Source organism: Rutidosis leptorrhynchoides, chromosome 10, assembly GCF_046630445.1.
Source record: "Rutidosis leptorrhynchoides isolate AG116_Rl617_1_P2 chromosome 10, CSIRO_AGI_Rlap_v1, whole genome shotgun sequence".
NCBI classification, from domain to species: Eukaryota; Viridiplantae; Streptophyta; class Magnoliopsida; order Asterales; family Asteraceae; genus Rutidosis; species Rutidosis leptorrhynchoides.
Genome location: NC_092342.1, coordinates 52,824,223 through 52,845,442, shown reverse-complemented (window position 1 = coordinate 52,845,442; position 21,220 = coordinate 52,824,223).

Sequence of the window (21,220 nt, the reverse complement as noted above, 5' to 3'; positions counted from 1 at the left end):
AGTTTAACAGTTGGTACTTGTGTCTAAATTGTAAATAGTAAAAGTAGCATGTGTCTCACCCCAGTAAATTTAAATAAGTTTCATGCAATAAAGAGTGAGGCTATGAGTTCACCTTAGTAAGTAGGAGAAGAGTTGTTATTCCTCGGAATAGAAGAGTTGGATGAATATGAGCAGAAAGTCAACCTAATGACATTTAAGAGTAGTTAAATGTTTTGCCCAAGTTTAAGTTTAAGTATGCAAGTGTTTAAGTGTAGTTTTTTTTTTTACTAAGTTTCCATTCTTAGTAAGTTTCAACTTTTAGCAAGTTTCCATTTTTAGTAAGTTTCCATTTTTAGTAAGTTAGTGTTGAACACTAGTGAGTTGTCCTTAATAAGTCTACCACTTATTAAGTGTGAAAGTAACTAAGTGTTGTTCACTTAGTGAGTGTATGATTACTATAGTCGGGTTTGATGTTGTGCACCATACCCAAACATCTATGCCACCGTCGAGTCACTTGAATGATCAATTGTTACCGGTTGGCCCAGGATCTCTTGACCAAAATCTAAGTTTGGCATTCGAGATCCACAAGCGTCCCATAATGGTACCGAGGATCACCCTAGGCCTTAAGTAGCGTTGACGTTCGAGTAATTTCACGCTATCATGAATGACTATTGTAATCGTAGGTCATAATTTTATAATATAAGTATTATAATATAAGTAGTATATTATAAGTGTTAGTAGTAGTATAAGTGTATAAGTAGTATTAGGGTTTTAATTAATTAGTATAGTTAGGTTTTAATAATTAGTTAATGATTAGGATTTAGTAGTATTTAATAGTGTTTAAGTAGTATTAGGTTTAGAGTTTAGTAAAATAATGATTAATGATTAAAAATGATTAGGTAATGATTATTATATAATTAGGGTTATATAATAAAGATTTAGGGTTAAAGTAGTATTAGGTTTTTATGTATTTGATATGTATATGTGTATATGTATCGTATATATATGTATATATATAGTATATATATATATATATATATATATTAAATCGATATGTATATGTATATATGTATATCGATTGCATATGTATATGTGTATATTGTTTAGTTTAATTAAACATGATTAATATAGATCAAGAACAAACATAAATCAAAACAAGAATTGAATGAACAAGTTTAGGTTTATAGTCTTATACCTTGGAGATGGATGAAGATTAACAAGAAAAGATGAATATCACTTGAAGATGAAGATCAAATAACCTAAATAATGAAGAACACGCTTGAAGATCTTGATGAACACGAAGAACACGATGAAGATTACTTGAAGATTCCTTGAAGATCACTTGAAGATGATGGTGGTGTGTTCTTGGCCGAAATCCAAGAGAGGGAGAGAGAGAGATTGTGATTTTTGAGAGAGGATTATGAGAATATTTTGGTACAAGAAAAGCATTAGCCTAGGTCTCTATTTATAGGTGAGGTTAGAAAGATCTAGAATTAGGGTTTAGTTAGGAGTACTTAGGGAACAAGTTTGGGCTTAAGAAGGTGGTGAGGGTGGCCGATTTTGAGAGGGGTGAAAAGGTCATTTCACCCATTTTTTTAAAAAAAATTCGGCTAGGGCAAAAAGGGAGGGTTTGGAATTTTTTCACTTTAGTCCTTGATCTTGTGATTAGTTTAAATGGTTCTTTAAGTATCCAAGTTTATTCATTTAAGTGTACAAGGTTTAAGGTTATTTATTTTGTTCACGAAAGTTTATTAGCTCGTCATTTTTATCTTTTATTAACTTGTTAATTATTACACAAAGTTAATTAGTATGTTTTATAATTCTTAATACTTAACAATTGTTGATTAAAGTTTAATCATTAAGTTTTAATTATATTATTTTGGGCATTTAATATTGGAAGAAATATAGAATGGAAAAAATGAGGGTCGTTATAGTACCTCCCCGTTATTAGAAACTTCGTCCCGAAGTTTTAGGTAGACTTCTCGGATGCATCAGCGTTTGAGAAGAGATGGGGATATTTCAGTATCATTTGGTCTTTGCGTTCCCATGTATATTCGGGGCCTCTACGAGAATTCCAATAGACTTTGACGATAGGTATGTTGCTTTTATGCGTTTGTTTAACCTCTCCTTCCATGATTTCTATAGGTGCTTCAACGAAGTGCATTTGCTCATCAATGCGGATATCATCCAAAGGAATAACAAGTGTGTCATCAGCAAGACACTTTTTAAGATTTGAGACATGAAACACATCATGTACTTGGCTAAGTTCAGTTGGTAGTTCCAATCGGTACGCCACGGGACCGACTCTTTGAGTGATTGTGAAAGGTCCAACATATCGTGGACTGTGTTTACTTCGTTTATCGAAGCGGACGACTCCTTTCCAAGGGGATACTTTCAACATGACTTTATCTCTAACTTGGAATTCTATATCCTTTCGATTTCTATCGGCAAAGCTCTTTTGTCAGCTGCGGGCAGTTTCTAATCGTTGCTTAATCTGGACGATCTTTTCGGTAGTTTAATGAATGATTTCAAGACCAGTTAAATTTCTGTCCTCGAGTTCATCCCAACACAAAGGGGATCTACATTTCCGACCAGATAAAGCTTCAAAAGGTGCAGCTTTAATGCTAGAGTGATAACTGTTGTTGTAGGAGAATTCAGCTAAAGGCAAGTGCCTATCCCAACCTTTGCCGAAATCGATTGCACAAGCACGTAGCATATCTTCCATGGTTTGAATAGTTTGTTCTCTTTGGCCATCATTTTGCGAATGATATGTTGTTCTCATGTCGAGTTGAGTTCCAAGAGCAGATTGCAAAGTTTTCCAGAATCGAGAAACGAATCGACTGTCACGATCAGAAATAATTGAGATAGGAACTCCATGACGTGAGACAATTTCTTTAATATAGAGTTGTGATAATTTCTCCATCTTGTCGGTTTCCTTGATCGGTAAGAAATGTGCAGATTTAGTAAGACGATCAACTATGACCCAAATAGTATCGTTACCGTTTGAAGTCTTGGGCAACTTAGTAACGAAATCCATAGTGATACATTCCCACTTCTACTGCGGGATATCGGGTTGTGTCAGCAGACCAGAAGGATTTTGATGTTCAGCCTTGACTTTCAAACAAGTGAGACACTTACTAACATAAGTAGCAATGTTGGCTTTCATGTTAGGCCACCAGTAGAATTTCTTCACATCATGATACATCTTACTAGAACCGGGATGAATAGAGTACCTAGTCTTATGAGCTTCATTCAAGACTAGATCACGGAGATTACCGAAGCGAGGAACCCAAATTCTGTTACCAAAGTACCGTGTACCATTAGCTTTCACTTGGAGTTGGTTCTCGAAACCGATAGGTCCTTCACCTTTTTTAAGTGTTGGTTTAATAGCTTCCAGTTGAGCTTCACAGATTCATGATATAAGATTCGACTTGATTTTCTGGTTTAAAGCACGAACACGTCTAACATTGTCTTTTCGACTAAGGGCATCGGCAACTGCATTTGCCTTGCCAGGATGATATTTCAGCTCACAGTCATAATCGTTCAATAACTCGAGCCATCATCTTTGTCTCATATTTAATTGTTTCTGATCAAAGATGTGCTGAAGACTTTTATGATCGGTATACACTGTGATTCTAACCCCATAGAGGTAATGTCTCCACATCTTTAGTGCAAATACCACGGCTCCTAATTCAAGGTCGTGTGTGGTATAGTTCTTCTCATGTTTCTTCAACTGTCTAGATGCATAGGCAATAACCTTTTCACGTTGCATTAAAACACAACCAAAGCCTTGCATTGAGGCATCGCAATAAACAACAAAATTGTCAGTACCTTCAGGTAAAGATAGAATCGGGGTTGTGGTCAATTTCTCTTTCAGAACCTTAAATGCAGATTCCTGTTCTTCGGACCACTCAAATTTCTTCCCTTTGTGAGTTAACTTTGTAAGGGGTTTAGCAAGGAGTGAAAAATATTTTATGAACCTCCGATAATAACCGGCAAGTCCCAAAAATTGACGAATATGCTTCGCAGTCTTTGGTATCTCCTAGTTTTGAATAGGGGTAATCTTAGCTGGATTGACATGTATTCCGTTACTATCAACAACATGTCCGAGGAATTGTACGGTTTTGAGCCAAAACTCGCATTTTGAAAACTTAGCGTAGAGTTGTTCCTTTCGCAAGAGTTCAAGAATCATGCGCAAATGCTGCTCATGTTCTTTCTCACTCTTAAGTAGATTAAGATGTCATCAATGAAAACAATGACAAATTTGTCGAGATATGGCTTGCAGATACGATTCATAAGATCCATGAACACGGCAGGAGCATTAGTTAAGCCAAAAGGCATAACACAAAATTCATAGTGCCCATAACGAGTACGAAAAGCAGTCTTAGGAATATTGGATTCCTTGACCCTAAGTTGGTGATAACCGGACCTCAAATCAATCTTTGAATAAACACTTGACCCTTGAAGTTGGTCGCATAGATCATCAATACGTGGCAACGAATAACGGTTCTTGATAGTAAGCTTGTTGAGTTCGCAGTAATCAATGCACATCCTCATCGTACCATCCTTCTTTTTAACGAATAGAATAGGAGCTCCCCATGGGGACGAGCTTAGACAAATGAAACCTTTATCCAATAGTTCATGGAGTTGGTTGGAAAGTTCCTTCATTTCAGAAGGTGCTAATCGGTATGGTGCTTTAGCAACAGGAGCAGCACCAGGAGATAAATCAATCTGAAATTTGACTTGTCGAGGTGGTGGAAGACCAGGAAGATCTTCGAGAAACACTTCGGGGTAATCTCTAACTATCGGCATGTCATCAATAAGCTTTTCCTTTGGTTCGACTATCTTAACATGGGCTAATATCGCGGGATAACCTTTCATAAGACATGACTGCAGCTTTTAATGGACGTAACCAATCCATTCCAACTACGTCATCAAAACTTTCTAGCTCGACTGGCAAAAGGTATATCTTAAATTCTTTGTTGGCTAAGATTAGGTTGCAGTTTTTATAGATTTTATCGACTTTCATGATCTTTCCAGTGGCTACTTCTATTAATCGTTTAGTTTCGAAAGGTTGAGGCTTTTCAGTGAATAAGGTACAAAATTCACTAGACACGTAACTCTTATCGGCACCCGTATCGAATAAAATAGTTACGTAATAATTATTGACAAGATACGTACCCGTGATGACCTCATCTTCTTCTCGGGCTTCAGCAGCAGTAATAACAAATGCACGGCCCTTTGCAGCAGTAGTATTGGCTCCAGTAGCGGGAGTATCTTTCTTTTTAGGGCAATTTGGACTAATGTGTCCCTTTTCCCCACAAGTGTAACAAGTAGGAAGAGCTTTAGCAGGAACAATAGCTTTATCCTTCGGAGGAGTCTTATAATTCTTAGCTACATGTCCCACCTTCTTACACAAAGAACAAGTAGAAGTGCACCACCCCGGGTGGTGCCTTTCACAATAATGGTGTATCCTAGGAGATACACGCATAAAAACATCAGTTTCATAAAAACTCGATCAAAGAGCACAAGACATAATGAAATTTGGCAGTTTTCAGAGTTTGCCACCCAGCGTACATCAGGCCGCCCAGCGTCAAGCGTAAGCCCTGTAGGTAGCTTCTATGCATAAGCCCTTTAACTCAGCGCGTGAACGGCACGCAGCCACGTCAGCACACGCGACCGACATTCCGGATACTTCACGTAACAGAACCATTCAGTGATTGACACATGTATCCTGTGAATTTCGAACATTCTACGCCTATAGATAGACCCCCTGGGTTACCACATTTCATATCATTCTGATCTGAACTTCAGTCAGAGAGAAGTACACTTTCTCTCTCACACAGTTCTTTCTCACTCTAAAACAACATTAGCCACTTAGCAGTAGTGCACTAGACGGATCATTACAGATTGATCCACATATTGATTGAGGCCACCCCACAGATCTTACATCTGTGTTCCGGGTCTGCAGAGATTATTTCTCGAGGGCAAACAACAATCAACAGTATACGCCACACGCTGAGTAGCTAGTTTTCTGTACTAGTACCTTACAGCCGCTATACAGAAATCGTACTAACAGATGGCGTCACCAGTCTCAAAGACCACCAAAACCACCAAGCGCATGAAGGCAACTGAAACAACCTCATCGAAAACAACACTTGAGCCAATCGTTGAAAATCTCATTGAAAACATACCAGTTGATCAGTTAACTCTTAAAGAGACTTCTGCTGAAGAAGAAGATCATTTGAACACTGACACAACAGATGGTCAAGTTCATGAAACCATACCACAATTGAGAAAACCATTGATGGGAGGTTCCAGCACAGGAATGTGGAAAGCCAGGTGAGGAACACATAATGTCTCTTTCAAGAAGACTTCTGATGTGAACGCTAGGCATAACAGCAAAGGAAAGTCAATTTCCAAATCACAATTGTCCAAGCTATTCAATCAGTTGAATGCCTTAGTTGATGATACAGATAATCAACGCAGTGATGAAGGTTTTTTAGATGATGATTGGAATTTTGAAGAAGAAGGTGAACAGTTCTTTATGACTGAAGAAATGGCAAGAAAGTTACTGGATGGAATTTTAACTAAAACAGCGCCATCATGATTTAAACAAAAGTTAGCACAACCATCCATCCGTGCAACAGCTGTGGATAATTGTTTGCTTTGATTACTGGTGATGAAGGTATCAAACCACCAGCAATGGCAGAATCAACACAGTGTTTATTCCTCGAATTGCAGATTATTCATTACCAAGAAATTTGGGAATTCCATCAATCGGTGTTTATGATGGTACAACAGATCCGGAGGATTTTTTGACTATGTTTGAAGGTGTTATGAGGTTACAGTATTGGGAAGATGAAACTGCGTGTCACATGTTTCCAATGGTACTACAGAAAATGGCACGCGAGTGGTTTGCTAGTTTGCCACCAAGGAGTATTACCAGTTTTCTTGATTTGAGGGCAAAGTTCATGATGCAGTATCAGAGTTTGAGAAGCTGTACGTTGTCACATCTTGATGCACATGAGATAACAATGCGTCAGAATGAATCATTGAGTGATTTCATGAAGCGTTATACCATTGAATGTCAGAAAATACCAGACATACCAGAGTCTCAGCTTGTTTCAAGATTTATATTTTGTCTCGATCAGCGACGTTTTGGACGACTAATTCATGCTTTGCGTTATGATATTTCAAAGACATTGCATCAAGCGTTGGGTATTGCTCAAAAGCATTTACGAGCACGTGAAATGGGATATCCAAGAGTGGATAATTATCATAGAAATTTCAGGCAGCAAGGCGGAGAGTGGAACGGGAATGACAATTATCAGAGGCAACGGGGCTATGACAATAATTACCAGCAACAGCAGAGCGGTTGGAGAGGAAATAATCATACAAATAACAATTATCACCATCGAAAGTCATTAGACAGGCATCCACTTATTATAGCATTAACCAAAACTCCAAAAGAAATCTTGTTCACCAAGCCAATTAAGGAATCATTTCACCCTCCACCACCAATGGAAGAGCGTCAGGGACCACAGGGTGATAAGTGGTGTGACTTCCATGAGGCATATGGACATGAAATAGACAATTGCAAGTCATTAATGAGGGAGATCATTGCAAAGATCAAGGCTGGCGAGCTGAATCATCTTTTACCAGGAAAAAAGTATCGACAAAATGATCCAAACAAACGTTTTACTTGGCAGGGAAAAGTTCGTCACGGTGGACGACGTGATTGGCACAGAAGGGAAGAACGGAATGATGAAAAGGATCCAACTCCAGAAATGCACATCAAGATCATATGGAATGAGGAGCAGGAAAATGAAGCAGACGGAGAACGCAGAACGGAGAGCTGGATGTATGCTCCAATCATATTTCATACCATTCCAAATTGGCGCCTGTCAGAAGAGCCTGTGGTCATTTCAGCTGTAATAGCAAACAGAAACATCACTCGCATTTATACTGACACAGGTAGTGAAGCAGATATTTTGTATTTGCATTGTTTTAAGGAGTATCCATTCAGCGTGAAGGATCGGCTACGCTACACGAACTTGAAGATTGCTGGTATCACGGGTGATCAATAAGAGCAGTTGGTAAAATAAAACTGGATGTTACACTGGGAACACACCCTTTGGTCCGTACAGAAATTGTGGACTTTACAGTTCTTGATGGCAGATCACGGTTCAGTGCATTGTTCGGTAGGCGGACCCTTGGAAAATTCGGAGCAATTACCTCTACACCGCATGCAGAATTGCGATTCCCAACACCAAACGGTGTAACAGTAATACACTCTGAATATGTTGGACCACCAAGGGAGAGATCAGTTGTTCATGAAGCTCCAGGGAATTTTGTCGGGGGGAATCATCAAGGCAGTTGTTCAGTAGAAATGATGTGAACGGGTACTTCAAACCACCTAAAATGTGGCAACATTGAAAGCAGGACGCAACACGGTACATGGAAGACAGTATAACAGCATGAATCTCGCATAACAGTTTTTATCACATTTTTAATTTTCATCAGTTCAGGCAACAACACAATACACTTTTTGTAATTTTCTAATTGAGACTTGATCACCCCATGCAAAGATATTACACAAAAATGTTGTATGTGTGACAGTATTATCAATAAAATTTTAAATTTTTCTTACGCACAGCATTACGCGTTCGAATGTAAAGCATGGCATTCATTCCTACCCACATAAGGCAAGGCATTTTTATACCCCCGATGGTAGAAGCTCTTGTGTCAACATTATAGACACAAGGGATCGGCTAGTGTAAAGTATTTACTTCGCTAGAGGGCACCGAGGCAAAACTAAAGATCTCATAATGTCATGACATACAGAATGGTTTATCACAACAGCATAAATCCATTTATAACTTGTAAACAGAAAACATTAAATACAAGTGTATTTTATAAGCCGCACAAAACCTAAGTGCAACACGCTAAACGGAACATCGCTAGTTCCATAAACAGAATTTTCTCCAACACATTTACTTAATATTATAACATATAGACAGAATACCATCATTGTGATTCATTCACATCCTATTTCAGAAGTTATCAAAACACTTCTCGATATTTCTTCATAACATAATTCAGCTAATGCAGAACGGAGAATGGATAAGTTGTTTACACAGTAATCATAAAAATTATACATGTTTTGATCAGCTACATGTAGTGACCCGAACTTTTCCATGTTTATATATATTAATTGAGATTGATATTTACATGATTAAATGTTTCCAACATGTTAAGCAATCAAACTTTTTAAGACTTGATTAATTGAAATATGTTTCATATAGACAATTGACCACCCAAGTTGATCGGTGATTCACGAACGTTAAAACTTGTAAAAACTATATGATGACATATATATGGATATATATATATAGTTAACATGATACTATGATAAGAAAACATATCATAAAGTATATTAACAATGAACTACATATGTAAAAACAAGACTACTAACTTAATGATTTTTAAACGAGACATATATGTAACGATTATCGTTGTAAAGACATTTAATGTATATATATATCATATTAAGAGATATTCATACATGATAATATCATGATAATATAATAATTTAAAATCTCATTTGATATTATAAACATTGGGTTAACAACATTTAACAAGATCGTTAACCTAAAGGTTTCAAAACAACACTTACATGTAACGACTAACGATGACTTAACGACTCAGTTAAAATGTATATACATGTAGTGTTTTAATATGTATTTATACACTTTTGAAAGACTTCAATACACTTATCAAAATACTTCTACTTAACAAAAATGCTTACAATTACATCCTCGTTCAGTTTCATCAACAATTCTACTCGTATGCACCCGTATTCGTACTCGTACAATACACAGCTTTTAGATGTATGTACTATTGGTATATACACTCCAATGATCAGCTCTTAGCAGCCCATGTGAGTCACCTAACACATGTGGGAACCATCATTTGGAAACTAGCATGAAATATCTCATAAAATTACAAAAATATGAGTAATCATTCATGACTTATTTACATGAAAACAAAATTACATATCCTTTATATCTAATCCATACACCAACGACCAAAAACACCTACAAACACTTTAATTCTTCAATTTTCTTCATCTAATTGATCTCTCTCAAGTTCTATCTTCAAGTTCTAAGTGTTCTTCATAAATTCCAAAAGTTCTAGTTTCATAAAATCAAGAATACTTTCAAGTTTGCTAGCTCACTTCCAATCTTGTAAGGTGATCATCCAACCTCAAGAAATCTTTGTTTCTTACAGTAGGTTATCATTCTAATACAAGGTAATAATCATATTCAAACTTTGGTTCAATTTCTATAACTATAACAATCTTATTTCAAGTGATGATCTTACTTGAACTTGTTTTCGTGTCATGATTCTGCTTCAAGAACTTCGAGCCATCCAAGGATTTGTTGAAGCTAGATCTATTTTTCTCTTTTCCGGTAGGTTTATCCAAGGAACTTAAGGTAGCAATGATGTTCATAACATCATTCGATTCATACATATAAAGCTATCTTATTCGAAGGTTTAAACTTGTAATCACTAGAACATAGTTTAGTTAATTCTAAACTTGTTCGCAAACAAAAGTTAATCCTTCTAACTTGACTTTTAAAATCAACTAAACACATGTTCTATATCTATATGATATGCTAACTTAATAATTTAAAACCTGGAAACACGAAAAACACCGTAAAACCGGATTTACGCCGTCGTAGTAACACCGCGGGCTGTTTTGGGTTAGTTAATTAAAAACTATGATAAACTTTGATTTAAAAGTTGTTATTCTGAGAAAATGATTTTTATTATGAACATGAAACTATATCCAAAAATTATGGTTAAACTCAAAGTGGAAGTATGTTTTCTAAAATGGTCATCTAGACGTCGTTCTTTCGACTGAAATGACTACCTTTACAAAAACGACTTGTAACTTATTTTTCCGACTATAAACCTATACTTTTTCTGTTTAGATTCATAAAATAGAGTTCAATATGAAACCATAGCAATTTGATTCACTCAAAACGGATTTAAAATGAAGAAGTTATGGGTAAAACAAGATTGGATAATTTTTCTCATTTTAGCTACGTGAAAATTGGTAACAAATCTATTCCAACCATAACTTAATCAACTTGTATTGTATATTATGTAATCTTGAGATACCATAGACAAGTATACAATGTTTCGACCTATCATGTCGACACATCTATATATATTTCGGAACAACCATAGACACTCTATATGTGAATGTTGGAGTTAGCTATACAGGGTTGAGGTTGATTCCAAAATATATATAGTTTGAGTTGTGATCAATACTGAGATACGTATACACTGGGTCGTGGATTGATTCAAGATAATATTTATCGATTTATTTCTGTACATCTAACTGTGGACAACTAGTTATAGGTTACTAACGAGGACAGCTGACTTAATAAACTTAAAACATCAAAATATATTAAAAGTGTTGTAAATATATTTTGAACATACTTTAATATATATGTATATATTGTTATAGGTTCGTGAATCAACAGTGGCCAAGTCTTACTTCCCGACGAAGTAAAAATCTGTGAAAGTGAGTTATAGTCCCACTTTTAAAATCTAATATTTTTGGGATGAGAATACATGCAGGTTTTATAAATGATTTACAAAATAGACACAAGTACGTGAAACTACATTCTATGGTTGAATTATCAAAATCGAATATGCCCCTTTTTATTAAGTCTGGTAATCTAAGAATTAGGGAACAGACACCCTAATTGACGCGAATCCTAAAGATAGATCTATTGGGCCTAACAAACCCCATCCAAAGTACCGGATGCTTTAGTACTTCGAAATTTATATCATATCCGAAGGGTGTCCCGGAATGATGGGGATATTCTTATATATGCATCTTGTTATTGTCGGTTACCAGGTGTTCACCATATGAATGATTTTTATCTCTATGTATGGGATGTGTATTGAAATATGAAATCTTGTGGTCTATTGTTACGATTTGATATATATAGGTTAAACCTATAACTCACCAACATTTTTGTTGACGTTTAAAGCATGTTTATTCTCAGGTGAATATTAAGAGCTTCCGCTGTTGCATACTAAAATAAGGACAAGATTTGGAGTCCATGTTTGTATGATATTGTGTAAAACTGCATTCAAGAAACTGATTTCGATGTAACATATTTGTATTGTAAACCATTATGTAATGGTCGTGTGTAAACAGGATATTTTAGATTATCATTATTTGATAATCTACGTAAAGCTTTTTAAACCTTTATTTATGAAATAAAGGTTATGGTTTGTTTTAAAAATGAATGCAGTCTTTGAAAAACGTCTCATATAGAGGTCAAAACCTCGCAACGAAATCAATTAATATGGAACGTTTTTAATCAATAAGAACGGGACATTTCAGTTGGTATCCGAGCGTTGGTCTTAGAGAACCAGAAAATTTGCATTAGTGTGTCTTATCGAGTTTGTTAGGATGCATTAGTGAGTCTGGACTTCGACCGTGTTTTCTTTAAAAATGATTGCTTAACATTTTTGTTGGAAACTATATATTTTTAACATATGAATATTATGTGATATATTAATCTCTTAACGTGTTTGATATTATGTGATAGATGTCTACCTCTAGAATAAGTCCCATTGACTCACCTAATAATAATGAAGAGTCAAATGTAAATTGGAATGATTTGTGGACTGATTCACAAGTTCCCGAAGAGGAACCGGAAGAAGAGTCGGAACCGGAAGAAGAATCGGAACCAGAAGAAGAATCAGAACCGGATGAAGAAATAGTACCGGTGGGGGAAATAATAAAACGGTTAAGTAAAAGAAAATCCTCAACCAACCGACCAAAGTTAATTATGGTCAATGGTGTTTCCGCCAAGGAAGCAAAATATTGGGAGGATTACCAATTCTCCGATGAATCGGATTCCGACGAGAATTCCGATGATGTTATAGAAATTACCCCAACTGAATTTAAAAAGGCAAAAGAAAATAATAAGGGAAAGGGCATAAAAATAGAGAAATCTAATTCCAACCCCGATGAACTTTATATGTATCGTCAACCCCCGAAGTCCTTAAGTTGTAACAATGACCCGGGAACCTCTAAACCACCAGGTTTTTCTAAACCAATGTGGACAACGACGGCTCGTATTAGGGAAACATCATATATCCCTAGAAACTTGGCAAAACGAACCAAAACCGAAGAAGAAGAAACGAGCGAGTCGGAATAAGATAGTTGTATTCGTGTGGTGTAATATATGTAATATAGTGTTCTTATGCTTTATGATATATGTAAAAATTGCTTGTATTAATAAGTATTTTTTTATGAATCTAACTCTTGTCTATTTTACAGTTTAAAAACACAAAATGGATAGACAACCCAATATTTTAAGAGACCTACCCGGAGACATGATTGATGAAATCTTGTCTAGAGTCGGCCAGAATTCTTCGGCACAACTATTTAAGGCGAGATCAGTTTGTAAGACATTCGAAGAACGTTCCAAGAATGTCTTGGTTTATGAGAGACTTTCGTTTGAAAGATGGGGGATATCACATTGGGAAACCCATAAGTTACGATGTGTTTACTTTGACGCATATATTGCGGGGAACCCAAATGCTATTTTACGCAACGGGTTAAGAAATTATTTTGACTCAATATATCCGAATATTGGACTTCGTGATTTAGAAAAAGCGGCTAACATGCAACATAAAGAAGCATGTTATGCTTACGGATTAGTAATGTTCGCTTCTCACCAAAGTGAGAACAAGAACATCGGGCTACAACTATTAAACAAAACGTTTCCACAAGTGACGGAGTCGGTAATTGGGGTAAGAAATGAGGTTTTTAGATTATTACGGGACTGTTGGACATTACGTAACCCTCGTCCCTTTGATGATGTTACAACACGCTGTCTTATCAACGGCCATAACGGTTATGTTGCACAAGACCAAGGATAGGAAGTAGTCCTAGTAAAACCAGAATGCATGACTTGTTTCTGGACGTATGAATTACGTGTCTTTATTGCCTTTGCTGAACGACTTGTGTACTAGCTAGAATTGTCTTTACAACTATCTTGTATCAAAGTTATTGTGTGCTATATTTCATGCTTTATTTAAAATAAGCGGTATTGTAAGTTTGTAAAATATTGTATAAAAGTTTGAACGCGAAATATTATTATAATCAGTTTTTCATATAGAATTGTAGTAGTTGAATTGTATATTAGCTACTAAGTATGAACTTAACGGGTAGGTACTACCCGAATTTAAACTTATAAAACGCTAATATGAAGAAAAAGCTTTTATAAATGAGTTCATATTATGCTACAAAATACTATTAACTACTCTTAATTTTCTGTATGATTAACTTGTTCCATTTAACTATTTTGAAGGAAATGGCACCGACTACTCGACACACCGTGAATATGAATGAAGAGGAATTCCGTACTTTTCTAGCTTCAAACATAGCCGCAGTACAGGCTGCGCTACATACCAACAATAACCTTGGATCTAGCAGTACAGGAAATCGTGTAGGATGCACCTACAAAGAATTCACTGCCTGCAAACCTTTGGAATTTGATGGAACCGAAGGACCGATCGGATTGAAACGGTGGACCGAGAAGGTTGAATCGGTGTTTGCCATAAGTAAGTGTACTGAAGAGGACAAAGTGAAGTACGCTACGCATACCTTCACAGGTTCTGCGTTAACATGGTGGAATACCTATCTAGAGCAAGTGGGACAAGATGATGCGTACGCACTACCGTGGTCAGCATTCAAGCACTTGATGAACGAGAAGTACCATCCCAGAACCGAGGTCAATAAGCTCAAGACAGAACTTAGAGGGTTACGAACCCAAGGATTTGATATTACCACGTACGAAAGACGATTCACAGAATTGTGCCTATTGTGTCCGGGAGCATTCGAAGATGAGGAAGAGAAGATCGACGCGTTTGTGAAAGGATTACCGGAAAGAATCCAAGAAGATATAAGTTCACACGAGCCCGCCTCCATACAACAGGCATGTAGAATGGCTCACAAACTAGTGAACCAGATTGAAGAAAGAATTAAAGAACAGACTGCTGAAGAGGCCAATATGAAGCAAGTCAAAAGAAAGTGGGAGGAAAACGGTGATAAGAATCACCAATACAACAACAACAGCAATTACAACAATAATCGCAACAATTATCCCAACAATCGCAACATCAATCGCAACTACAACAAACGGCCCAACAACAACAACAGCAACTACAACAATCATCCCAACAACAATAATAACCGCAACAACAACAACAATCAGAAGCAGCTATGCCAAAGGTGTGAGAAGTATCACTCGGGGTTCTGCACCAAATTTTGCAACAAGTGTAAAAGAAATGGTCATAGCGCGGCGAAGTGTGAGGTCTACGGACCAGGGGTTAATAGAACGAAAGGAACAAATGGTGTCGGAACGAGTAATGGTGGAGCAAGTAGTGTCGGAGCAAGTTATGCCAATGTAGTTTGTTATAAATGTGGAAAACCAGGCCACATTATTAGAAATTGCCCGAACCAGGAGAACACGAATGGACAAGGCCGTGGAAGAGTTTTCAATATTAATGCGGTAGAGGCACAGGAAGACTCGGAGCTTGTTACGGGTACGTTTCTTATTGACAATAAATCTGCTTACGTTTTATTTGATTCGGGTGCGGATAGAAGCTATATGAGTAGAGATTTTTGTGCTAAATTAAGTTGTCCATTGATGCCTTTGGATAGTAAATTTTTACTCGAATTAGCAAATGGTAAATTAATTTCAGCAGATAATATATGTCGGAATCGAGAAATTAAACTGGTTAGCGAAACATTTAAGATTGATTTGATACCAGTAGAGTTAGGGAGTTTTGATGTGATAATCGGTATGGACTGGTTGAAAGAAGTGAAAGCGGAGATCGTTTGTTACAAAAATGCAATTCGCATTATACGAGAAAAAGGAAAACCCTTAATGGTGTACGGAGAAAAGGGCAACACGAAGCTACATCTTATTAGTAATTTGAAGGCACAAAAACTAATAAGAAAAGGTTGCTATGCTGTTCTAGCACACGTCGAGAAAGTACAAACTGAAGAAAAGAGCATCAATGATGTTCCCATTGCAAAAGAATTTCCCGATGTATTTCCGAAAGAATTACCGGGATTACCCCCACATCGATCCGTTGAATTTCAAATAGATCTTGTACCAGGAGCTGCACCAATAGCTCGTGCTCCTTACAGACTCGCACCCAGCGAGATGAAAGAACTGCAAAGCCAATTACAAGAACTTTTAGAGCGTGGTTTCATTCGACCAAGCACATCACCGTGGGGAGCTCCTGTTTTGTTTGTCAAGAAGAAAGATGGTACATTCAGGTTGTGTATCGACTACCGAGAGTTGAACAAACTTACCATCAAGAACCGCTACCCACTACCGAGAATCGATGACTTATTTGATCAACTACAAGGCTCGTCTGTTTATTCAAAGATTGACTTACGTTCCGGGTATCATCAAATGCGGGTGAAAGAAGATGATATTTCAAAGACTGCTTTCAGAACACGTTACGGTCATTACGAGTTTATGGTCATGCCGTTTGGTTTAACTAATGCACCAGCTGTGTTCATGGACCTTATGAACCGAGTGTGTGGACCATACCTTGACAAGTTTGTCATTGTTTTCATTGATGACATACTTATTTACTCAAAGAATGACCAAGAACACGGTGAACATTTGAGAAAGGTGTTAGAAGTATTGAGGAAGGAAGAATTGTACGCTAAGTTTTCAAAGTGTGCATTTTGGTTGGAAGAAGTTCAATTCCTCGGTCACATAGTGAACAAAGAAGGTATTAAGGTGGATCCGGCAAAGATAGAAACTGTTGAAAAGTGGGAAACCCCGAAAACTCCGAAACACATACGCCAGTTTTTAGGACTAGCTGGTTACTACAGAAGGTTCATCCAAGACTTTTCCAGAATAGCAAAACCCTTGACTGCATTAACGCATAAAGGGAAGAAATTTGAATGGAATGATGAACAAGAGAAAGCGTTTCAGTTATTGAAGAAAAAGCTAACTACGGCACCTATATTGTCATTGCCTGAAGGGAATGATGATTTTGTGATTTATTGTGATGCATCAAAGCAAGGTCTCGGTTGTGTATTAATGCAACGAACGAAGGTGATTGCTTATGCGTCTAGACAATTGAAGATTCACGAACAAAATTATACGACGCATGATTTGGAATTAGGCGCGGTTGTTTTTGCATTAAAGACTTGGAGGCACTACTTATATGGGGTCAAAAGTATTATATATACCGACCACAAAAGTCTTCAACACATATTTAATCAGAAACAACTGAATATGAGGCAGCGTAGGTGGATTGAATTATTGAATGATTACGACTTTGAGATTCGTTATCACCCGGGGAAGGCAAATGTGGTAGCCGATGCCTTAAGCAGGAAGGACAGAGAACCCATTCGAGTAAAATCTATGAATATAATGATTCATAATAACATTACTACTCAAATAAAGGAGGCGCAACAAGGAGTTTTAAAAGAGGGAAATTTAAAGGATGAAATACCCAAAGGATCGGAGAAGCATCTTAATATTCGGGAAGACGGAACCCGGTATAGGGCTGAAAGGATTTGGGTACCAAAATTTGGAGATATGAGAGAAATGGTACTTAGAGAAGCTCATAAAACCAGATACTCAATACATCCTGGAACGGGGAAGATGTACAAGGATCTCAAGAAACATTTTTGGTGGCCGGGTATGAAAGCCGATGTTGCTAAATACGTAGGAGAATGTTTGACGTGTTCTAAGGTCAAAGCTGAGCATCAGAAACCATCAGGTCTACTTCAACAACCCAAAATCCCGGAATGGAAATGGGAAAACATTACCATGGATTTCATCACTAAATTGCCAAGGACTGCAAGTGGTTTTGATACTATTTGGGTAATAGTTGATCGTCTCACCAAATCGGCACACTTCCTACCAATAAGAGAAGATGACAAGATGGAGAAGTTAGCACGACTGTATTTGAAGGAAGTCGTCTCCAGACATGGAATACCAATCTCTATTATCTCTGATAGGGATGGCAGATTTATTTCAAGATTCTGGCAGACATTACAGCAAGCATTAGGAACTCGTCTAGACATGAGTACTGCCTATCATCCACAAACTGATGGGCAGAGCGAAAGGACGATACAAATGCTTGAAGACATGCTACGAGCATGTGTTATTGATTTCGGAAACAGTTGGGATCGACATCTACCGTTAGCAGAATTTTCCTACAACAACAGCTACCATTCAAGCATTGAGATGGCGCCGTTTGAAGCACTTTATGGTAGAAAGTGCAGGTCTCCGATTTGTTGGAGTGAAGTGGGGGATAGACAGATTACGGGTTCGGAGATTATACATGAAACTACCGAGAAGATCATCCAAATTCAACAACGGTTGAAAACCGCCCAAAGTCGACAAAAGAGCTACGCTGACATTAAAAGAAAAGATATAGAATTTGAAATTGGAGAGATGGTCATGCTTAAATTTGCACCTTGGAAAGGCGTTGTTCGATTTGGTAAACGAGGGAAATTAAATCCAAGGTATATTGGACCATTCAAGATTATTGATCGTGTCGGACCAGTAGCTTACCGACTAGAGTTACCTCAACAACTCGCGGCTGTACATAACACTTTCCATGTCTCGAATTTAAAGAAATGTTTTGCTAAAGAAGATCTCACTATTCCGTTAGATGAAATCCAAATCAACGAAAAACTTCAATTCATCGAAGAACCCGTCGAAATAATGGATCGTGAGGTTAAAAGACTTAAGCAAAACAAGATACCAATTGTTAAGGTTCGATGGAATTCTCGTAGAGGACCCGAGTTCACCTGGGAGCGTGAAGATCAGATGAAGAAGAAATACCCGCATCTATTTCCAGAAGATTCGTCAACACCTTCAACAGCTTAAAATTTCGGGACGAAATTTATTTAACGGGTAGGTACTGTAGTGACCCGAACTTTTCCATGTTTATATATATTAATTGAGATTGATATTTACATGATTAAATGTTTCCAACATGTTAAGCAATCAAACTTTTTAAGACTTGATTAATTGAAATATGTTTCATATAGACAATTGACCACCCAAGTTGATCGGTGACTCACGAACGTTAAAACTTGTAAAAACTATATGATGACATATATATGGATATATATATATATATAGTTAACATGATACTATGATAAGAAAACATATCATAAAGTATATTAACAATGAACTACATATGTAAAAACAAGACTACTAACTTAATGATTTTTAAACGAGACATATATGTAACGATTATCGTTGTAAAGACATTTAATGTATATATATCATATTAAGAGATATTCATACATGATAATATCATGATAATATAATAATTTAAAATCTCATTTGATATTATAAACATTGGGTTAACAACATTTAACAAGATCGTTAACCTAAAGGTTTCAAAACAACACTTACATGTAACGACTAACGATGACTTAACGACTCAGTTAAAATGTATATACATGTAGTGTTTTAATATGTATTTATACACTTTTGAAAGATTTCAATACACTTATCAAAATACTTCTACTTAACAAAAATGCTTACAATTACATCCTCGTTCAGTTTCATCAACAATTCTACTCGTATGCACCCGTATTCGTACTCGTACAATACACAGCTTTTAGATGTATGTACTATTGGTATATACACTCCAATGATCAGCTCTTAGCAGCCCATGTGAGTCACCTAACACATGTGGGAACCATCATTTGGCAACTAGCATGAAATATCTCATAAAATTACAAAAATATGAGTAATCATTCATGACTTATTTACATGAAAACAAAATTACATATCCTTTATATCTAATCCATACACCAACGACCAAAAACACCTACAAACACTTTAATTCTTCAATTTTCTTCATCTAATTGATCTCTCTCAAGTTCTATCTTCAAGTTCTAAGTGTTCTTCATAAATTCCAAAAGTTCTAGTTTCATAAAATCAAGAATACTTTCAAGTTTGCTAGCTCACTTCCAATCTTGTAAGGTGATCATCCAACCTCAAGAAATCTTTGTTTCTTACAGTAGGTTATCATTCTAATACAAGGTAATAATCATATTCAAACTTTGGTTCAATTTCTATAACTATAACAATCTTATTTCAAGTGATGATCTTACTTGAACTTGTTTTCGTGTCATGATTCTGCTTCAAGAACATATAAAGCTATCTTATTCGAAGGTTTAAACTTGTAATCACTAGAACATAGTTTAGTTAATTCTAAACTTGTTCGCAAACAAAAGTTAATCCTTCTAACTTGACTTTTAAAATCAACTAAACACATGTTCTATATCTATATGATATGCTAACTTAATAATTTAAAACCTGGAAACACGAAAAACACCGTAAAACCGGATTTACGCCGTCGTAGTAACACCGCGGGCTGTTTTGGGTTAGTTAATTAAAAACTATGATAAACTTTGATTTAAAAGTTGTTATTCTGAGAAAATGATTTTTATTATGAACATGAAACTATATCCAAAAATTATGGTTAAACTCAAAGTGAAAGTATGTTTTCTAAAATGGTCATCTAGACGTCGTTCTTTCGACTGAAATGACTACCTTTACAAAAACGACTTGTAAATTATTTTTCCGACTATAAACCTATACTTTTTCTGTTTAGATTCATAAAATAGAGTTCAATATGAAACCATAGCAATTTGATTCACTCAAAACGGAATTAAAATGAAGAAGTTATGGGTAAAACAAGATTGGATAATTTTTCTCATTTTAGCTACGTGAAAATTGGTAACAAATCTATTCCAACCATAACTTAATCAACTTGTATTGTATATTATGTAATCTTGAGATACCATAGACACGTATACAATGTTTCGACCTATCATGTCGACACATCTATATATATTTCGGAACAACCATAGACACTCTATATGTGAATGTTGGAGTTAGCTATACAGGGTTGAGGTTGATTCCAAAATATATATAGTTTGAGTTGTGATCAATACTGAGATACATATACACTGGGTCGTGGATTGATTCAAGATAATATTTATCGATTTATTTCTGTACATCTAACTGTGGACAACTAGTTATAGGTTACTAACGAGGACAGCTGACTTAATAAACTTAAAACATCAAAATATATTAAAAGTGTTGTAAATATATTTTGAACATAC